At 38.5% G+C, this 21,738-nt stretch overlaps 1 pseudogene; it reads right to left on the bottom strand.

Annotated features, from left to right (window-relative positions):
- Positions 1-11,493: 11,493 nt before the first annotated feature.
- On the bottom strand, positions 11,494-12,583 carry LOC102423228 (annotated as a pseudogene).
- Positions 12,584-21,738: the final 9,155 nt, after the last annotated feature.

Genomic DNA, 21,738 nt, shown 5'->3' with positions numbered 1-21,738 from the left:
GTGATGACCACTCAGGAGGAGGCTGTGCATGCAGATGGGTGGGAGGGAGCTGTGTGCACAGTGAGGCAAGACACGGATAGTGCAGGCCCAGAGAGAACAGGGCCTGCCAGCTGCAGCGCCCCAGTTATTCTGCTTCTGCAAGTGAGCTGCAGAGGAAACACCTTTTCTGACTGATCATTGGCTAAGCTCCTGGTACGCCACTTGCAATGTTCTTGGTAACTTGGGTAATAAGAATCTAAGTAGGTGATCTAGGGTTTTTCCACCTCACTCCTGGAGGAAAAAAACAAAGGTCTGCTGCTGCAGGGGCTAAGAAATGTCATATCCTGCCCTAGCTGGTTTTGCTCAGTGGATAGAGCCTTGGCCTGCGGACCGCAGGGTCTAGGTTCAATTCTGGTCAAGGGCATGTACCTAGGTTGCAGGCTCCTCCCTTGCCGGGGCCCAGGTCAGGGCTCATGCAGGAGGCAACCAATTGAAGTGTCTCTTTCACATTGATGTTTCTCTCTGTCTTTCCCTCTCTCTTCCAGGCTCTCTAAAAATCAATGGAAAAATATCCTCAGGTGAGAAAGAAAGAAAGAAAGAAAGAAAGAAAGAAAGAAAGAAAGAAAGAAAGAAAGAAAGAAAGAAAGAAAGAAAGAAAGAAAGAGAGGTCAAATCCTATGAAAAAGACATCTTGAAAATGCCTAAAGAAAGTTGTCATTTTTTCGTGGTGAAGGGACTGGACTCCTTGTTGCTAAAAACACCTTGGCAGCTGTGGCAGCCAGCAGTGGCAGCAGCAGCGGGGTGATGGGGGCAGCACCTTCCCATGATCATCCTGGTCACCTCCTGCAGAGGGAGGCCAGACTGTTGCTTAGGCCCGCTCCCCACAGGAGCGAGCCTAAGCCGTCACTAGGACATCCCCTTAGGGCTCCCGGACTGTGAGAGGGGACAGGCTGGGCTGAGGCATGCTCCCCCAGTGCATGAATTTTCATGCACCGGGCCTCTAGTATACACATAAAACAGTCCTTGAAAAGTTGGCAAAATAGTTTATAAATAATTACAGTTTAATACAATGAGAAAAATAACCCCCCAAATTGCAAATTTAAAAGAAAAACACATAGGAAATATTGGAAATAAATAACTGTGAATATATGTGCATGGGCAGCTATTCTTTCCTCATTTACTCTGGTTGTAATAGAGTAGCTGTTGCTCTAAAATCCTTTTTAGATTAGAATGCTTTGTGCTTTGAATCCTTTCTCCTTCCATCTTCTAACAAACTTAACTTTAAATATATCCACTCTTTATTGTCTCCAGTTACATCATTGATCTGTCACATCTACATTTAAATATAACATTGTTTTCATCTTAAACATTGCCCCCTTACAAACTCCACCAGCTACTACCCTATATCTGTCATTTGTCTTTGCTGCAAATCATTCTAGAGTCAACTTCCATCGTTATTAGGATTCTGTTCCTACTAGTCTTTTAAAATTGCTCTCATAAACTCATTAACAGTCTCTTGGTATATCTCAGTCTTCTGATCTATGGCTGCTTCTCATTTTGCTCTGAGCAAACTCATCCATGCCAGTGGATTCAATTATCAATGAAATCAGTTCTCAAAAAGAGTCCCTGGGGGAATTGTTGGGATATACTGAAGTGAATTGTTGATGAGAATATGTAGTTTGAAAACACATATTACAAATGACAATCATTGTTCAATACAAACTATTGAGTGTAAACTCTAAATGTTTTGGATAGCAGAAAAATAGAAAAGATAGTCCTAAAGCATTTTATTTATGAATCTTATCTAGACATATCCCAAGGAAATTTCAGTACACTAAAGACCATGAAAACAAGAGAAAACACAATTATGTACAATTTGACAATATACGACTTAACAAGCAAATTGAAAATACAATACTTAATAGCAAGTTTAAAGCCAGAATACAGTAGAATAAAAATTACCATGCCCAGCCGGTGTTGTTCAGTGGTTGAGCGTCGACCTATGAACTAGGAGTCACAGTTAAATTTGCAGTCGGGGCACATGACAGGGTTGTAGGTTGCAGTGTTGCAGGCTAGATCCCCAGTGGGGGGCATGCAAGAGGCAGCCAATCAATGATTCTCTCTCATCATTGATGTTTCTATCTCTCTCTCCCTCTCCCTTCCTTTCTGAAATCAATAAAAATATATTTGTAAAAAAAAAAAGATGCTCAAAGAATTAAGATTTGGAGAAAATTAAGGAAACTGCTAGTATTTGACTCTATGATAAAGACTTTATCAGGGCTCTACCACTTAATTGCACAGTGACCTTGAGAAAATCACCTAACCTCTTATAGTTTGTTTTTTCCTCTGTGTAAAAGGATGATCATACTGTCTAACTTATTTGTTTGTGATGAAAATGAAAGAACACATTCAAAAAATTTTAGAACAAAATTTGGAACATAGTAAGAATATAATATTTGCTGGGCTTAATCTTATTTCTATTGGTATTCTCAATAGATAAGAAGTATTCCCTAAGTGATTTATTTATTAGTCCATTTCCCCCAAAATATTTAAAATGCTACTTATATTATAGTTCTAATTACAGTAGATGATGAGATATATGTCTAAAACCTCTATTTTATCTTATTGTTCTGTCTGTGCATTTCCATAACAGGAGTAACTCATACTTTAAAATAATTTTATAATAGTGAGCATTCTTCTCTTGTTCCTGGAATTAATTTTTAATTTTTTATGACTAAACATAGGACTTTTAGTTTGAGCCATATATTTAATTTGCTAAGAAAACACAATGCTAATTGCCTTTGCAAAATGCTGGAACATTTTGCATTTTCAGTATTATTCATGAATATGCCCACATCCCACGCCTTTTCTAACAGCAGATTTCCTAATGTTCTTTCTTTCTGCTAATATGTTTCTTCGTTATCAATCTGCAGGGTGAAAAATATCTCATTTTAATTGTTATTTTATAGATACAAAGAAATTACATCTTTTCTATGTTACTCTACTTTTATTCAGGTATTTTTTTTAATTTCTCCCAGTAAAGTTTTATATAGTCTTTTTCTTCCTTTAATACCTATACATTGCTTGATAAATTTATTTCTTGGTGTTTTATTTTCATTGTATTTGTATTTCTTATGTAAATGAAATTTTCCCATTACATTTGAATTTGTTTTGTTGGTATAAATGGAAGATATTAATCATTGTATATAAATTTTACATTTCAAATATGTAAAATTTGATTTTGTTCTCTTGTCTGAATGCGTAATCTAGCACTTTTAAAACTATTTTAAATAATAGTGGTGAAAGCAGCATCTAAATTTTGTTCCTGAAATTAAATTCAATCTTTTCAAATATTTTACAATAAAATATGACTTTTAATATGAGTCATATATTATACTTTTTAAGGAAGCATTCATAACTTACTGAAGGTTGAGTTATGTAAATTCCTTTATTGACATCTACCAGGATGACCATATTATATCAACTTTTGACCTATTAATATGGTAAATTATATTCATGCAATTCTTAGGGGTTCCTGTTATTGAACTGTTTGCATTCCTAAAATGCCTCCCATTTCATAATTATGTATTATTCTGTTGATCTGCTGTTGGAATATATTTGCCAATGTTTCATTTCAAAATTTTGCATCAATACTTGTTCATATCATATTTTGAGTAGTTTTCTTCACATTTGCTATTTTGTCATTCCGTGCTCTGGAACAATTTAAAATGCACAGAAGTTATAGGAGCATGACTTCTAAAAGAATGATCTCAGTAGGCAGAGAGAGAGATGGATTTAAAATCTGGTCCTGATACCATTGCAATTAACCTAGTTATTAATGACAAGAAAGGAGCAAAGGGAAAGCCAGATATTGTAGGTATGTCATTTGTGGAGCTTCTCCAAGAAGTTAAAGAGAATGGTCTCGGGTTTGATTCCTGGTCAGGAGCACATGTCTGCATTGCAGACTCTATCCTAGGCCCAGTTGGGTGCAAGAGGAAGGAAATCAATCCATGTGTCTCTCTCACATGGATCTCTCTCTCTCTTTCTCTCTCTCCCTCCCTCTCTTCCACTCTCTCTAAAAATAAATGGAAAAAATATCCTAGGGTGAGGATTAACAACAACAAAACAATGGTCAAAGTACATAAAAGGCCAATTGAAAAATAAGGAAAGAAAATTAAATCAATAAAAATAAAAAGATGCTTACTTTCACAAGCTATCAAAAATGCAGATTAAAGGAAGACATTTTTCAACTTTCAGATTGCTAATGAAAAACAATATTAACAAAGATAAAAGAACATGAGGAAACCCATTGTCAGGAAAGACATGGGGTATGGGTGTCCTAGTGCAATGATGGTGGAAATGCAAACTGATCCAGACTTTTTGAAAGAGCAATTAGAGATGTGCCTCAAAATTTGGTAATTAAGTATTCCTTAGCTCAGCAGATCTTCTAAGAATGTTTCTAAGATGATAGCACAAACAGAAAACATTTAAAAGTGCATGCACAAGCATGATCACTGCAGCATTACTTTTAATAGGGAGCATTTGGCAACAACCTAAACGTCAATCAAGTGAAGAGTGGCTTAGTAAAGACCTGTAAAGCCAAATGCTTTGCAGTGCGAAAATGGTGATGTCAATAGACATGAAAAGGGGTCCACACTACATTGATGACTGACAAAAGCAAGCTATTAAATAACATGCATTTGCAACAACATGGATGGACCTTGAGACCATTATGCTAAGTGAAATAAGTCAGTCAGAAAAATCTAAGAACCATATGATTTCACTCATATGTGGGATATAAAACTGAAACTCAGGAACACAAACAGCAGTGTGGTAGTTACCAGGAAGAAGGGGGTGGAGGGAGAAGGGGGTCAAGGAAAGAGTTGACTTTTGGTGGTGAGCAGATGGTGCAATATATAGGCCTTGTAAGTTTGAAACCTATATGTTCATGTTGACCAATGTCACCCCAATCAATTTAATAAAAAAATAAAAATAAATAGATAAATAAAACAATAATCAAAGGCCAATTAAAAATAAGGAAAGAAAATTAAATCAATAAAAATAGAAAGATGCTTACCTTTACAAGTTATCAAAAATGCAGATTAAAGGAAGAAGCTCCACAAATGATATACCTACAATATCTGGCTTATAAGTAACATGTTACTTATAAAAATAAGTAACATGGAGTATAACCTTATTCATGTAAAAGTTTATGTAGGTGTGTGTACTTATATGTGCACATATATTAATATCTGACTAAAAAAATCTTGGCCTCTTGTTCTCTTCTTAAGACCTATTTTCGCAGGTATCTCATTTAAGAAAACAACAGTTTATCATAAATATTTGAAAGGCAACTTTACTTTTAGTTCCTATTCTTGAAAAGTGCTGTGATGGAGAACACATTCATAATGCATAACAAAACTGATTAAACACTCTCTCCTCTTTATATCTGTCTCCCTCTAAGTGTCCAATGCTTCTTCAATTCATGTAATTGGAGGTACAGCTTTAGAAATCTCTAGTGCCTGTTACTAGTTTAACAACCAGAGAGAAGGAGGGAAGGAGGGGGAGAGACAGAGAGATAGATGAGAGATAGAGATAGAGATAGAGATAGAGATGGAGAGAGAGAGAGGAAGAAAGAGAGAGAGAGAGAGAGAGAGAGAGAGAGAGAGAGAGAGAGAGAGAATTCCCAGTGTCTTGCCCCAGATTTCCTGGGGTGGAACTTACACTGAATTAAAATGTCAGATCTTTCATTATTCATATAGAGGACATAAAAGGCTAGGGTGAGGGAGGAATATTCATACAAAAAAAAGTACTGGACAGATAAACCTATAAAGATAATTACAAAGATAAATATAGATTCTTAACCAAAACTTCCTGGTTTTTGCTCAAGGAAAAAAAATAGATCAATTTTTGTGCATTGCAATGTTTCCTAGTTCACATTGTTCTTAATACAAGACTTTATTCTGTACCATTAAGAAAAAGTTTCTAGTGCTTTCTGTGAGATTTTCCTATATGCATCATAAAGACTTGTAGTATGTTCAAGATCTGTGATTTCTTATATAATTGCTTGAATTATATGTAGAAGTGTACATGATTTTAGACAAGATCACAATGTCTCAACTTTGGCACTATTGACAATTTGGACTGCATGATTTCTTTTTCCTTGTTGGAGGTGGTGAAACTGACCAGTGCTTTATAGAATTATTATTAGCATCTCTGGGTTCTAGCCATTGAATGTCAGTAAGGATCTTCCACACACCACCCACCAAGGTGTGTCAATAAAATATGTCCAGATATTGCCAACTGTGACATAAGGGGCAAAACTACACCTTGTTGACAAACTCAAGAACTAGCACAGATCTTTTTTGGGGGGGCTGGGGCTACATAGTATTTTATAGAGATTTAAATATATACACATATGTATGTACACCTATGTGAACATCTATATCATATAATCTTTATATCATGATAAATTTTGTGTTTATATTTTGTGAAATAACAAAAGTGGACCATGTCAAAAGTAAGCACCAAAAGAGGCTAAAGCTCAAACAATGAATACACATTTATTTCTAAAATTCATGAAAAGATGATCAAATAAAAACAAATTATAAGGAAATGTCATGACAAGAACTAAATTGGCACTGATAAAAATACTACAAAGATGTGAACAATGCAACTACCAGGGGTGAGGAACTGGCAGAGTTCAGCCAAAGTCCAATTAGAAGTATTCTGCAAGGAAAATGGAGGCTACTCAAATTTATTTTTTAATCATTTTGTTGTTTCTTTCTTCAAGGCAGAATATGCTTCATTTTTATGTATAATTCTAGACCAGTGGTTGGCAAACTGCGGCTCACGAGCCACATGTGGCTCTTTGGCCCCTTGAGTGTGGCTCTTCCACAAAATACCATGTGCGGACACACATGTACAGTAAGATTGAAACTTTGTGGCCCATGCTCAGAAGTCGGTATTTTGTGGAAGAGCCACACTCAAGGGGACAAAGAGCCGCATGTGGCTCGCAAGCCACAGTTTGCCGACCACTGTTCTAGACTGATGAAAAGATTCAGAGAATTACAAAAATTCCCTGGTAAAATGCACCATGTGCCCATGTCCTCTAAATATTGTCTATGGCTGAACGCATTGAACAAATAATGTTGAAGGCATTGCTGAGTAGAATGAGACAATGAGAATATAAAATAAAGAGAACACACAAACATCAAAACTCTTGCTGGTTTAGAAGACCACCCTGCAAATTTGCTTTGGGTCAATTCATCAATGTGCCCAAAGAGCTCTCTCTTGCTTTCAGAAGAACTTACTGTGATGAAAATCTTTGATGAACATTGACATCAGATTTGATCATCAGCACTAATATCTACTAAAATAAACAACACACACACACACACACACACACACACACACACACACACACACACATGTCCTACCTAAGTTAATGCTGTTATTGGTGGAACTGGCCAGAGGATCCATAAGGAAAGCTTCCAATACACAGATGCAGAGTCAAATCTACTATCTGCAGATATTAAGAACTAGTGGCCCAGTGCATGAAATTCGTGCACGAGGGGGGGATGGCCCTCAGCCCGGCCTGCACCCTCTCCACTCTGCCCCTAACCACTCTGCCTGCCGGCCTGCTCGCCCCCAACTGCCCCCTGCCTCCGGCCTGCTCAACCCCCAATGCCCCCTGCCAGCCTGATAATCCCCAACTGCCCCCTGTGGCAGAGTGCTCACCCCCAACTGCCCACCCTGCTGGCCTGCTCACCCCCACCTCCCCTCCCCACTGGCCTACTCATTCCCAACTTCCCCCCTGCTGGCCTGCTCACTCCAAATTGCCCCCCTGCTGTCCTGATCACCTCCAACTGACCCCCACTGATGGCCTGCTCACCACCAACTGGCCCCCCTGCTGGTCTGCTTACCCCCCACAGCCCCAACCCCCCATCAGCCTGATCACCCACAACTGCCATCTCATCCTGGCCTGATCACCCAAAACTGCCCTCCCCTCTTGGCCTCTAACCGCCTCTACCTCGGCCCTGGCACCATGGCTTTGTCCAGAAGAGCATCTGGAAGTTCTACCAGTCTAATTAGCATATTCCCCTTTTATTAGTATAGATAGAGGCCTGGTGCATGGGTGGGGGCCAGCTAGTTTTCCCTGAAGGGTGTCCCGGACCAGAGTGGGGGTCCCACTGGGGTGACTGGCCAGCCTGGGTGAGGGGCTGAGGGTGGTTTTCAGGCTGGTCAAGCCCCCCAGTGGGGACCCTCACCCCATGTGGGTGTGGTTAGCCTGGGTGAGGGGCTGAGGACTGTTTTCAGGATGGCAACACCCCCTTCAGTGTGGGGGTCCCTACTGGGGTGCCTGGCCAGCCTGGGTGAGGGTCTGATGGACATTTTCAGGCTGGCCATGCACCCCGGCAATCCAAGCTCCCAGCCTCTCCTTTTTTTTTTTCAGCACCTCCTTGAGCAGAGGCCAGGGCAGGATTGAAGCAGGTATCAGGGATTTATTTATCTTCTATAATTGAAATTTTGTAGCCTTGAGCTGAGCCCAGGGCCAGCCAGGGCAGGTGGGAATCTTGGCTTCCTCCATCGCTGGGAGCAACCCAAGCCTCCTGCTTGCTCCAGCTCCTTGGCTGCCACCATCTTAGTTGGGTTAATTTGCATACTCGCTCCTGATTGGCTGGTGGGTGTAGCAGAGTGGTGGAGTGATGGTTAATTTGCATGTTTCTCTTTTATTAGTGTAGATTCTTCATTCCCCTCTGCCTCCCATCCCTTTTAATATATATTATTGTAGGCAAGAAGTGTCATTGAAGATCGTTGTACATTTCAGAAAAGCAGTGTTTTGGATAAATTGAAAAGTAATACAAAGTAATTTTGATGCATGTCAATAAATTAGCTGGAAATAAATTACAGAAATGGAGTTACACAGCTTTATTACACCGGCGGACTCAGAGGAGGTTGCCTCTCAAATTCTGAGCAAGTCAATATGGTGGAAGCCTCTCTTTTTATCCCCTTTTGGTGTCTTTGTCTCCCAAATATGGATTATACTTCTGGATCTTTCGTGGGCTTAGCAAAAAGCCCCAGGTGTTGGGAGTCTTGAGACCATACCTAAGGGCCTGGCCTGGCGCCAGCACTGATAATCCCCTTCTGGGGGCTGTGTCATGGTTTATGGCCTCTGTAAAATGTGAGCATTTAGGTAACAGGTCTTGCAAGACCAGTTTGTGGAGAAAGGGGGCAATGACTTAATTATAGGTTATCAACAATGTACACTGGGCTTGCTGGCACAGATTCAGATTGATAGCCCCCCCCCCCCAATATCAGGGTTACATTGGAATTAGCCTTTTAGCCTTCTCAATATACAATTAATTCATATAAGATACATTAAAATTGGAACAGATAAGAATAGTATTTTAACTCTCTATATATAACTGTTACATAACTTTTAGCTATTAATGTTTTCTCTGTTCCTATTATGCTCATATCAGTGCTGTTCTTAACAAAGTGCACCCCACACCTAGCCCATTAATTTCTCTAATTTCTCAGGTTTATCCAGATTTTTTTTAAAAATTAAGCACATAAATAAACTCTTTTTTCAATAGAAATACATCTTCAGGCTAGGCATGTATAAAATATAATTCTTGATACATTGGTTAGGACAGGAAAAGGAAGAGTTGACACAACAAAATCCTTCATTTAGTCCCAGGGGCCAAAACCAAGCCATTCTCTGATTTTTAAATAGAGTTTATTGGAATGCAACTACCCTGTTTATTTTCATAATGTCTATAGCTGCTTTTGTGATGTAAAGGCAGAGTTGAGTAGTTGCAGAATTGACACTGTGCCCTGCAAAATTGAAAATATTTGCAATCTGGCCCTTTGTGAGAAATGATTGCCAACTCCGGGCATAGACTATCAAAGCGAAGTGATTATAGAAATATTTCAATCCTTTTAGTTTTTGGAGGGGGGGTGGGGGGAAACTGAGACCTAGAGGGAGTATATGACTTACCCAAAGTCACATAACTTATCAGTAGCATAGTAGTTATGAGAAAAAATGTTTCCTCATGTCCTTTGGTACAAATGGATTTCACCTCCAAGAATTATAACTAAAGTCCATGGTTATCCAAAAATCATATTTCAGCCTATTAGGTATCACAAAGGTTTTGGCTTTAGATAGTGAGTGAAAAGACTGATCTCTGAACTAAATCTCCCTGGCTTTTTCCTGTAGATTAGATGAAATTATGTATCTATGTGTTTAGCCCAGCACCTGACTCGAGTTAATTTTCTTTCAACTTTCATTTCTCTAGATCAGTAGTTCTCAACCTTCCTAATGCCGTGACCCTTTAATACAGTTCCTCATGTTATGGTGACCCCCAATTTCATTGTTACAAATTGGACATAATTAAAGCATAGTGATTAATCACAAAAACAATATGTAATTATATATGTATTTTCTGATGGTCTTAGGCGACCCCTGTGAAAGGGTTGTTCGACCCCCAAAGGGGTCGCGACCCACAGGTTGAGAACTGCTGCTCTAGATGAACAAACTGAAGTCTAATGGGTATACGTAGTAGCTTGTTTTGAGGCCGTACATGGAATGAGAATTAAAGGTAGAATTCACCCTTGGGAATTTAAGATTCAAAGTTCAGTCTTCATTCTATAATGCCAAATGAACAATTCAATTATAGAACACTAGAAAAGTAATTATAACATGGTCACTTCATGTAAGAAAAAAACAAACCTGTGTCTTATGCATCCTTAAAATAAAATACATTTAGAAGGGTAAAAGTATATATAAAACAATCAATAAATCAACAAATAAAAGTTCTAACATTTCCAAAAGTAAAATTTGGCAATTAAAAGTGTAAATTGGTGCAGCCACTATGGAAAACAGCACAGAGGTTCTGCAACAGGTTAAAAAATAGAACTAACATATAAAAATGATAGTATGAGAAGATTTTCTCCATGCAAGAAAAAAATCTCAGAAGGTACAAAAGAAAATACTAAAATAAATAAAGATATAATTCTCTTTTTCGCTCTCTAATATATATAATTACCTATATATAAATATAATACATATGTAGATTTCTGTTCACAGAAACATGCAATAAAATATTTAAAGGCTCTTAAATTAGGATGTAATAACTGCTTTAAGAAATTGTTTTTTTAAAAAACATACTGTCATTTGCTGAGTGATACAATATAGACTTAGCTTACATTAATTTCTTAATCCATTCAAATAGTTTCTGTTACCTTAAAGTGAGACCCTACTATTCTCTAATGAGAAACATTAAATCATTTAATATTTAGCTCATAAGAAAACCATTCCAAGTGTGTATTCAGCCTTTAATAACATTAATATACATGAAAAAAATCAATATACAGAACCATCCTCAATAACCAGTTAACTGTTGGATCTTCCAAAACCAGAGACAGGTATTCTCAAGAGTCAAGACTTCTCAGACTTCTGCACTAATATATCCTGGCACACAGACTTCCTTTAATTTCATTAACAGATTATCATGTTGGCGTATCTCTGCATCTCTCCTTATAAGAGCAGACACAGCTTGTGCTGCTCACACTTTGGTCACTGACACCTTTTGTATTTGTCAGTTCTTCCTTTAGGTCACAATCCTTCTGACTGTCAAATGTGATGTCCAAAATTATTAGAGCTTATCCTTGAAGTTTCTGGACTAGAAAATGGAGAAGACTCTCAAGCCCTATTTTCTTTCTCAAAGGAATCATCTTCTTGGAACTCAAATTTCTATTAAGTACCTGGGATATTAAATACACAGGATCCCACTGTGAACTATGTCTTTTCCTCTTATGAATGGGTCTACTTCCAGGCGACTGTTCAATAGCAGGAAGTTTAATCTTATTCATATCCTTTAGAACATCCAACATGTTTGGAACATCTTTGTTTTTCTGGTTTTTTGAATGACGACTATAATTGGTCTTACTGGCACCTGGTTGTTGTTTTTTCATTTCAGTTGCTGAATTATCTGAGTCACAAATACGATTATATTCTGGCTGCACAAGAGAACATGGAGGCTGCAGCGAAGAAAACTGAGGGGGCTGTGTAGGAGGAGGAGGAGGAGGAGCAGGAAGCACTGAACTTGAAAATGGATCTGGTTTGACACTCAGTTGAGCAGTTTCTAATGATGGCACTTGTCCCAAACCAGCAGGCCCATAAGTCAAGTCAAAGGAGCCAGAATTAGTACTGTTTTTCAGTTCCTGCATTTGCAAAACTTCAGCAATCTGAGAGCAAAGAATAGTTAGTTCGTCTTCAAGGGCAGGTACTTTTTTAATTGCAGCTTCATTTACAGACTGATAATTTTCCATTGCTTTGTTATGTCTTAGAGCAGGTAACAGTGGATCTCAAACTAATTGCAAAGGATGGAAAACTTCAGTCTCCTTATCCTCATTTTTCCATATACCATTTCTCAAAATCAGGCCAGCGACAAGCTTCTAAAGGAAGAATTTTCCCAATAATACAAACAATACTCCAAGCTGATCCATAGCCTTTATTTCCCTAAATCTGCAAAACCTGGTCCATGGGGACACCAAAATGTTCCAGTATTTCTCTTAAGATATTCAATATGAGAGACATTGATGAAGCAAACACAGAAGCAAATTCAAAGGACACATTATCAGTTTCTTGATACCTTCCTCCGAAGCCGAGCCTCCCAGGAAACTCAGGAACATCAAGATGCAGTCGTTAAGGAACACAGCCTTGGAATCCTCAGTCCACGAAGCCCAACTGTGCTCGACCTGGTTCAGAATCGTTCAGATCCGAGTCTGCCCTCATCCTCAGCCTGCGGGCTACAGGTGATAATGATGCCCCCAGTGACTTGGGTCTGGACCCTGGGGCTCTCCCTCAGCCAGAGTAACTCCGCCTGCTCCCCTGCCAAATGAGTTTAATTCTAGATTTATCTTGACTGCACCCCCCCCCACGTCAGGCCAGGGTCTAGTAGGAAGAATCCGCAGTAACTATCTGCCTGTTGGCGTCCTGGTTCATCAGAAGTCTGCAACTTGGTGTGTCCTGCCATCACATTTTCCTACCACCACAAGAACATGACTCATCTCTTGGCCTCCACAAGCCATTAGACTATATAAGTAAGTGATTAGAGACCTTCACACTCCCTTCACTTTGTAGGCTAAACATAGCTAACCCAGTTTAATTTTCTTAGAGGGAGTGGGGGGAGAAGAAATAAGTAGGTAATTGCCAGAGAGAGAGGGTAAGGTAGATGCCATTAAGTTGTCTCTTTCCAGGGAGGAAGAGCTTAGACAGCTTGAAGATACCAGGAGAAAAGAGAGCTTGAAAACTGTATTTCTGTGGCTTCCTTTCATTAAAAAAGAATGCTCAGGGAGTACCCATAAGACGGTCAGCTGATTTCTCAACAGAAACTATACAGGTCAGAAGGGAGTGGCAAGAAATATTCAAAGTGATGAAGAGCAAGAACCTACAACCAAGATTACTCTACCCAGCAAAGCTATCATTTAGAATTGAAGGTCAGATAAAGAGCTTGACAAATAAGAAAAAGCTAAAGGAGTTCATCACCACCAAACCAGTATTATATGAAATGCTGACGGGTATTCTTTGAGAAGAGGAAGAAGAAGAAAAAGGTAAAGATAAAAAAATTATGAACAACAAAGTGACAACAAATACATATCTATCAACAAGTGAATCTAAAAATCAAATGAATAAAAAATCTGATGAACAGAATAAACTGGTGAATGTAATAGAATCAGGGACATGGAAATGGAGCAGACTGACAATTCTCAGGGGGGAAAGGGGTGTGTGTGGGGGGTGCAGGAAGAGATGGGACAAAGATCTTATATGCATGTATGCAGTACCTATGGATGCGGACAGTGGGGTGGCAAGGGCCTGGGGTGGGGTGGGAACCAGATGGAGGGGAGCTATGGGGGGAAAAAGAGGGACATCTGTAATAATCTGAACAATAAAGATTAAGAAATAAAAATAAAAAAATAAAAGGAAAAAAAGTTCAATAAAAATACAAATGTTTAAGCAACTATAAAAAAAAAGAATGCTCATTACTATGTTACCTTTTCTACATAGCAACAGGTGAATTCCTGCTGGTTTTGCTATCCTTTCTTTCCCTGGAAGCAATATAAGAGAGAGGGGGATTCTGCTTAGTTCTTCTTAGGCAAGTCACCTCTGACTCTACTTGCCTTTAACCTCAGACCAGCATCCCCTATTTTACCCACTCAGATTTCAATGTCCTGCAAGACCTGTAGCTATCTGTCCTACTACTACACCCAAACTAAATTAAATCCAGAAAGGTTGCAGCCTACACCAGGGTTTTCATTCTCAGGATTATGGACATTTAGAGCCAGATAATTCCTTGCTGTTGGGGGCTATGCTGTATAATGTAACATGTAGCAACATCCTTGCCTTTTACTAGTATCCATTTATACCAGTAAAACCTATCCCACAGTTACAACTCCAAAACAATCTCCAGATACTGACAAATGTCCACTGGGGAGGGAGAAAAATCACTCTCAGAATGAAAACCACTGGCCTATAGTGATAAGAAGACAGCTGATATGTGGTGATAGAGCTGGGTATGGAGCAGGGTCCTTTGTTCTTCTCTCTCAGGGAGGCGAAGAGGCTAAGACATGGCTTTGGTTTGAGTGCTAGGCCTACACAAAACACAGATATGACATATAGGGACTGCTGCTACAAAACCAAGAAACACATTTAGTGATTTCTCTGATCACTTCATGTTTCCCATTTAATTTTTATCCCTTCATCATGACATGTCTACATAAAGTTCAATTCATTTAACAAATTGTTATCCCATTTTAGGAAAATGCCTGGGTATGGATGAGCCAGAAGGCCTAGTCTCAATTTGACTAAAACTGTTGAGTAGCTTCACGTAGAAACCTCCCGGAGCTCCTAATATCCTGCAGAGGAGAAAGAGCAAATGGATTGAGTCAGCAGGCATCTCCTTATGCCTTTTAGCATCACTTGTGCTCTCTCTGGAGTCACAGGCAGTTCACACTGCTGAGCTTACACAAACACTATCAACCTTTTTCTCATGGATCCCAGATCACGGTTTTAGCAGCCTTGCAAAGTGTCTAGTATTATAATTATTTTTAGAAAATAAAGGTCAGGGAGTACCATAAGGAAGTTTCTTCAGTGAAGTCATATTATAAAACTTTGATTTTTGTTTTGGCTCTTTTTTTACTGTGTTGTCCTGAATAAGTCTTACTCCTCTCTGTGCTTTACTGTGCTCATCTGCTAAATGTGTATGATTATAGTTGCACTATCTGTGTCACAGGATTTCTATAAATAGTAGATGAAATTCTTGCAAGTGGCAAAGCACTAAGCAATTTTAAGGTTTTTTTTTTCTCTAAAGCATTCTAACTGATGTGTGGAGAATAAGAAATTAAAATGCATACCTGAGAAAGGGCTTGCCCTTTCTGTGACTATCTTTAAATACAGGAGGGGTTCTGGTTTACTCTGATATGTTATGATCTTCTCAATCACATGAGAAATTAGCTTTTCAGGTTATTCCAAAATCATAAAATATGGTAATTGAGAGGCCAACCTAATCCAATCCCTTAATTTTACAAAAGAGAAAAATGAAACTCATAAAAGGTAAATAATATATTTAAGATCACGCAGTTCATTAGTGGTGGATACAGTACAGGAACCCAGTCCAATGTGAGTTTTATCAAGGTCAAGTCTGGTTTGGTCATCCTAAATAAATTGCTTGTCCACTAAAACAAAGAAAAGGAAAATATGTGGTTTCTAAATATAATCAACCATTGGGAATATGGAGAAGACTAAGCACTCAATTCAATTCCTTTGGCTTGGATTAGCTCCTGTGGTATTTTCTCAGGATTTTAGATAGCATGACTTCTAACCCAATGGATTGGGATGGACCTTAGAAACCTGTAAATATCCTTTTTAATTTTCTTTTTTGGGGGTTCATGGGGACTTGGGTGGTGGTGGAGTACTCACCATGGTTTAGAAGGCCTAAAGATTTATTTATCTTTTTATTATATTTGTTGTTGAAAGTATTACAGATGTCCTCCTTTTTTTCCCATTGACCTCCTCCACCACAGTCCCTCCCCCTCCCCAGGCTTTCACCGCAGTATTGTCTGTGTCCATGGGTTATGCATATCTATCTATATAATAGAGGAATATGCAAATTAGCCAGGGCACTGTAACATCACAACCAAACAACAGGGACCTGAGGCTGCATGGCGCCTGGCAGGAGCAAGGGACCTCAGGCTGCACCCCCCACCCTGGCGCCGGGCCTGGAGACCTCAAGCCATGCTCCCCACCCCACAGGGCTTGCCAGGGGACCTCAGGCTGTGCCCCCCACCCTGGTGCTGGGCCTGGAGACCTTAGGCCACACCCCCACCCCGGCACTGGGCTGGGAGATGTCAGGCCACACCCTCCACCGCAGTGCCAGGCCAGGGGACCTCAGGCTGCGCCCCTTGCCCAGTGGGACTTGACAGGGGACCTCAGGCTATGGCCCCCACCTGGCAGGGCTTGATGGGAGACCTCAGGCTGCACCCCCTGCCCAGGAGGGCTTGACAGGAGACCTCAGGCTGTGCCCCTCACCTGGCGGGGTTTGACGGGGGACCTCAGGCCATAGCCTCCATCTGGATAGGCTTGTTGAGGAACCTCAGGCCGTGCCCCCCCACCTGGCAGGGCTTGACAGGGACCTCAGGCGGTGCCCCCCACCTCAGTGCCAGGCCAGGGGACCTGAGGCTGCACCCCCTGCCCGGAGGGGCTTGATGGGGGGGTCTGACCAGGTCTTGGTCTAACCCATGGGGGTAGGGCCGCCGGGTCTAGGTCTCCCATGTTTTCGAAGCACTTGAGGGTGGTGGGTGGGGACATGATTCTAGGACCTACAGCGTGCCCCAGATTCTGACAGGAGGGAGATTTTCATATACATTTTACTAATTTTCTTTCATCTCTGACACTTCTATTATAAAGAAAGGGCAAATAGCAATATTAAAATATTTCCTCTAATTAATTCCCTTTTAATGTGCACGGATTTCATGCACCGGGCCACTGGTATGCATATAAGTTCTTTGGTTAATCCTAAAGATTTATTTAATCTTGGCTCTCATTTTGTTTTCTCAAATGATCTTGCATCATGATTGGTTACAGTCTTTTTCTGAGGTATGAAAAGACACTGCTGTACATGCATTCAAACTGAGACCTTACTTGATATCTTATTAGTTTTCAGGCACCAGCTGCTAGACTTTCAGTATCCAATACAATGTCACACTGAGGCCATGCTCACCCTGTGCTACTTCCAACCAATAACTGAGCACAACAGGAACACTAGAGCCAGGCCATTTCACCACACTGTGAGACTTCTATAATTGGCTATCTTTGCCCTTTGGTTTCCTACTGCTCTGGACTGGCCAAGGTATTCTCAGAGTAGTGCTGAAGTCTGAAGAACTTCCTATCCAAACATCCTTTGTCCCTTATCTCCTTTCAGAGAAGTCAGATCTACAGTGGGGTTTGGTGTTCTCTCAGCATACACTGGTTGCCTCTCCCTTCTATACTTCATAGTGTTTTTCCCAATAAATATTTTGCACTTCCAATTCTTCTTTGACATGAGTTTCTCAGATAACCAGAAAAGATACATAATGCAATAGAAAGTATTCTTCCTTAAAATGTTTGTAACTGGAACCCCTTTAAGACATTAGATTGAACTATAAGTTCATAGAAAATACAGGAGATATAGGAACATGTTAAATGAGGTCATGAGCAAATAATCAGACAAATGGAAAGGTGGAACATTTTCCCTAATGTCATCTAAAAGAGAGTATTCCAGACTGAATCTTGAGAGACATAAGAACCAAAGGTGATGCATAATCATTGATGAGATATATATTTCAAAGATTAGGCTATATAAAAGATTTTAGGAAAGTTTAAATATGAACTGGATATTAAAAAATATTATGAAATTATTTTTACTTTTGTTAGCTGTTTTAATAATATTGTGGTATATAGAAAAATCTTACTTTTTAGAGATATATACCAATAAATTAAGGTACAAAATGCAAAAATGATTATAACATTCTTTGAAATACTTCATAATATAAAAATATAGATGAGTAAAATATGGAAAAATATCCTGGGGGTATTATCGCCACTATAAGAAGCAAATAAAAATGCTAACTTGCACCACCACTATTTAGCTTTTCTTTGAAAATTGTAGTTAATAAAATAACACCAAGAATGATAACAGCATCAACAAATTATTTATAATGCTTACTATGTGCATTATTCTAATCATTTTGCATAAACTAACTCATTTTATCTTTAAAACAACTTATAAGGTAGGTAACTATATTTCAATTTTACAGAAAGCTAAGATAAAGAGATGTAAAGTATCTAGCCCATCAAAGCATAGCAGTAATGTGGTGAAGCTACATTTAAACACATGCACTTTGGTTCCAATAAAATTAAATAAACACATATACATATGTGTTAGGTAGATGACGATGATGATTGTAGATAGGTAGAGATAGATAAATAGATAGATATAAATAATTATTTGTATATTTATTTTTATATGCCTAGAAAACTTGAACAAATTCACTGTACCTTTTAAAAACTAATTACAGGTCCATTATGGTAAAATAGAGCACATTTACTATACCAAACACAAAATTTATTTAGGAATATCCTAAGTTAAACTTTATATTTCCTATAAATATAATGTATAATTTTCTATTTGTTCCATCAAAAGACCATTCAAAAACTTTGGGAAATTGAGTCAAAGATATATATCTTTAATAATAGGTGATAATAACTACGATAATTTTTAATTAAAAAATGTAAATTGCAGTTAAATCTTGTTTTATATCCCTTTCATGTGTATAGCACAGTGATTAGACAATAATATACTTTATAAAAGTTTCCCCCCTGATATTTCCAGTACCCAACTTGTACCATACATAGTTATTACAGTACTAGAGGCCCGGTGCATGAAATTTGTGCACTGGGGAAGGGCCCCTCAGCCTGGCCTGCATCCTCTTTCAGTCCGGGACCCCTTGCTCCTTATCTCCCACCTGCTTGCTGCTCCTTACCACTCAGCTTGCTGTTTCTTGTGCTGCTGTGGAGGCGGGAGAGGCTCCTACCACCACTGCTACACTCGCTGGTCATGAGCCTGGCTTCTGGCTGAGTGGTGCTCCCCCTGTGGAAGTGCACTGAACACCAGGGAGCAGCTACTGAGTTGAGTGTCTGCCACCTGGTGGTCAGTGCACATCATAGTGACGGGTTGTTCTAGTCATTACGCCATAAGGGTCACTTAGGCTTTTATTATACAGAGTATTGACTGTATTTCCTATGCTATACTTTACATGCCCATGACTATTTTCTAAATACCATTCTATACTTCTCAATTCCTTCATATTTTTTACCCAGTTCTCTAACTCGCTTCCCTCTGGTAACCATTAGTCTGTTCTCTGTGTCTATGAGTCTATTTCTGTTTTGTTTGTTCATTTACATTGTTCTATATATAATTTTGATAAAGAATGGTCCTAAAAATATCAATGGCATTATAAAGATGGAAAAAAACTAACTGCTTTGTACTGGCAGAGAGGAATAGTTGAAAGGAACACATTACAGGTTCTGGATTTACATTAAAGAATATATAATTTACTATATGATGAGGTAGCATTTATAATTGACAGGTAAAAGTCAATTATTTAATTAAGTGTATTTTGATTACTATTTAGTCATTTTAAAAAAATAAAAATGTTTTCCTAACACGTAAAAGTTAAGATGTATCAAATGCTTTAAACGAAAAACTTAAACAAAAGATGAAGTACAAATAAATGTTGGTAATTTAAACACTAATTATCTTTAGGTAAAGTGAATATTTCTAAACATAATAAAAGTTAAAAAGCATTATAAAGATGAATAAAGCTAAATATAAATGTAAGAAAAAAAAGAGTCAAAATATAAACAAAATGTGAGAGCATTCACCATATCAGCAGCAAAGGGTTAATCATCCCAATGTACAAAATATCTTTTCTACTAAAGTATGACCACCTTCATAGAAAAATTTCCAAAAAATTAACAAAAGAAAATATGGAAGAACAATAAATATGAAAACTTAAAATTATAAAGATAATTCCTCATTTGTCAAATAATTATTGAGCACCACCATATTGTATATACTGGATGCTTCCTCTATTGGAGATGGTCTCCCCCCAGATCCTCACTTGGATGGCTCTTTCTCAAGATCAAATATGGTCCAATAGTCCCACTTCTAGGTATATAGGTGTACCAGTTAATACTGTGGATTTTTTTTCAATAGATGGAGTTACACATATGTTGATATATATGTGATTTGATATGTATGTTATTTTGTTGTATTGACAACAAGCTTCAAAACTTCATATGTCAAATTTGCTGAAGGTATTAACATCATAGATATTTTTACACTTAAAAATGTTTTAAAAAAGTTGAATTACATGCCAAAAAAGAGCATTTGTGGGAAGTTTTAATTCATTACTTTATTTTGAAGAAAAAGTTATTGTATACTTCAGGAAGCTCATGGTGAACATGCTCCATCTCAAGATAGTTGTGAATGCTGGTTTCAACGCTTTAAAAGTGATTATTTCGATGTGAAAGACAAAGAACCTCCAGATCAACAGAAAAAGTTTGAAGAGCAACAATTACAAGCATTATTGGATGAAGATACATTTCAAACTCAAAAACAACTTGCAGAAAGATTAAACATTGCTCAGCAAACAATTTCCGATCGTTTACAAGCAATGGGAAAGACTTTAAAGGAAGGAAAATGGGTGCCACATCAAGTGAACGAAAGACAAATGAAAAACTGAAAAGTCATCAGTACAATGTTGCTTCAATGGCATGAAAGAAAGTCTTTTTTGCATCGAATTGTGACTGGCGATGAAAAGTGGATTTATTTTGAGAATCCCAAATGCACAAAATCATGGGTTGATCCAGGTCAACCATCAACATCGACTGCAAGGCCAAATCACTTTAGAAAGAAAACAATGCTCTGCATTTGGTGGGATCAGGAAGGTGTGGTGTATTATGAGCTTCTAAAACCAGGTGAAACTGTTAATACTGATAACTACCTACAACAAATAATCTATTTGAACCATGTTTTGATTGTGAAATGACCAGAATGTGCCAGAAGACACGGCAAAGTAATTTTGCTTCATGATAATGTACCATCACACTCTTCAAAACCAGTTAAAGACACGTTAAAAGATCTTGCCTGGGAAGTATTAACTCACCTGCTGTATTTACCAGACCTTGCTCCTTCAGATTACCACTTGTTCTGATTGATGGCACACGCACTTTCTGAACAGCACTTCAAAACATATGAAGAAGTGGAAAATTGGGTCTCCGAATGGTTTGCCTCAAAACAAGAAAAGTTCTATTGGGATGGTATCCACAAATTACCTGAAAGATGGGGGAAATGTGTATGTAGCGATAGACATTACTTTCAATAAAGCAATTTTGATGTTTCTCTTGAAATTATTGTGTTTTCTTTGATTACAAAATTCGCCATTATTAACTGTTACACCTATATATATAGTATATCTACACTAATAAAAGAGAAACATGCAAATTGGTGTCACTCCACTATGTCCACCAGCCAATCAGAGTGACTATGCAAATTAAGCCAACAAAGATGGTGGTTAATTTGCATACACAGGCGTGGAGTGAAAACAGAAGGCTCTGGCCTGAGTGAAGACTGAAGACTGAAGAGTGAAGAG

This window comes from Myotis lucifugus, unplaced genomic scaffold (assembly GCF_000147115.1).
Source record: "Myotis lucifugus unplaced genomic scaffold, Myoluc2.0 scaffold_358, whole genome shotgun sequence".
Lineage (NCBI taxonomy): Eukaryota > Metazoa > Chordata > Mammalia > Chiroptera > Vespertilionidae > Myotis > Myotis lucifugus.
The sequence above is the reverse complement of the archived record's forward strand: the minus strand, read 5'-3'. Positions and strand labels throughout refer to the sequence as shown.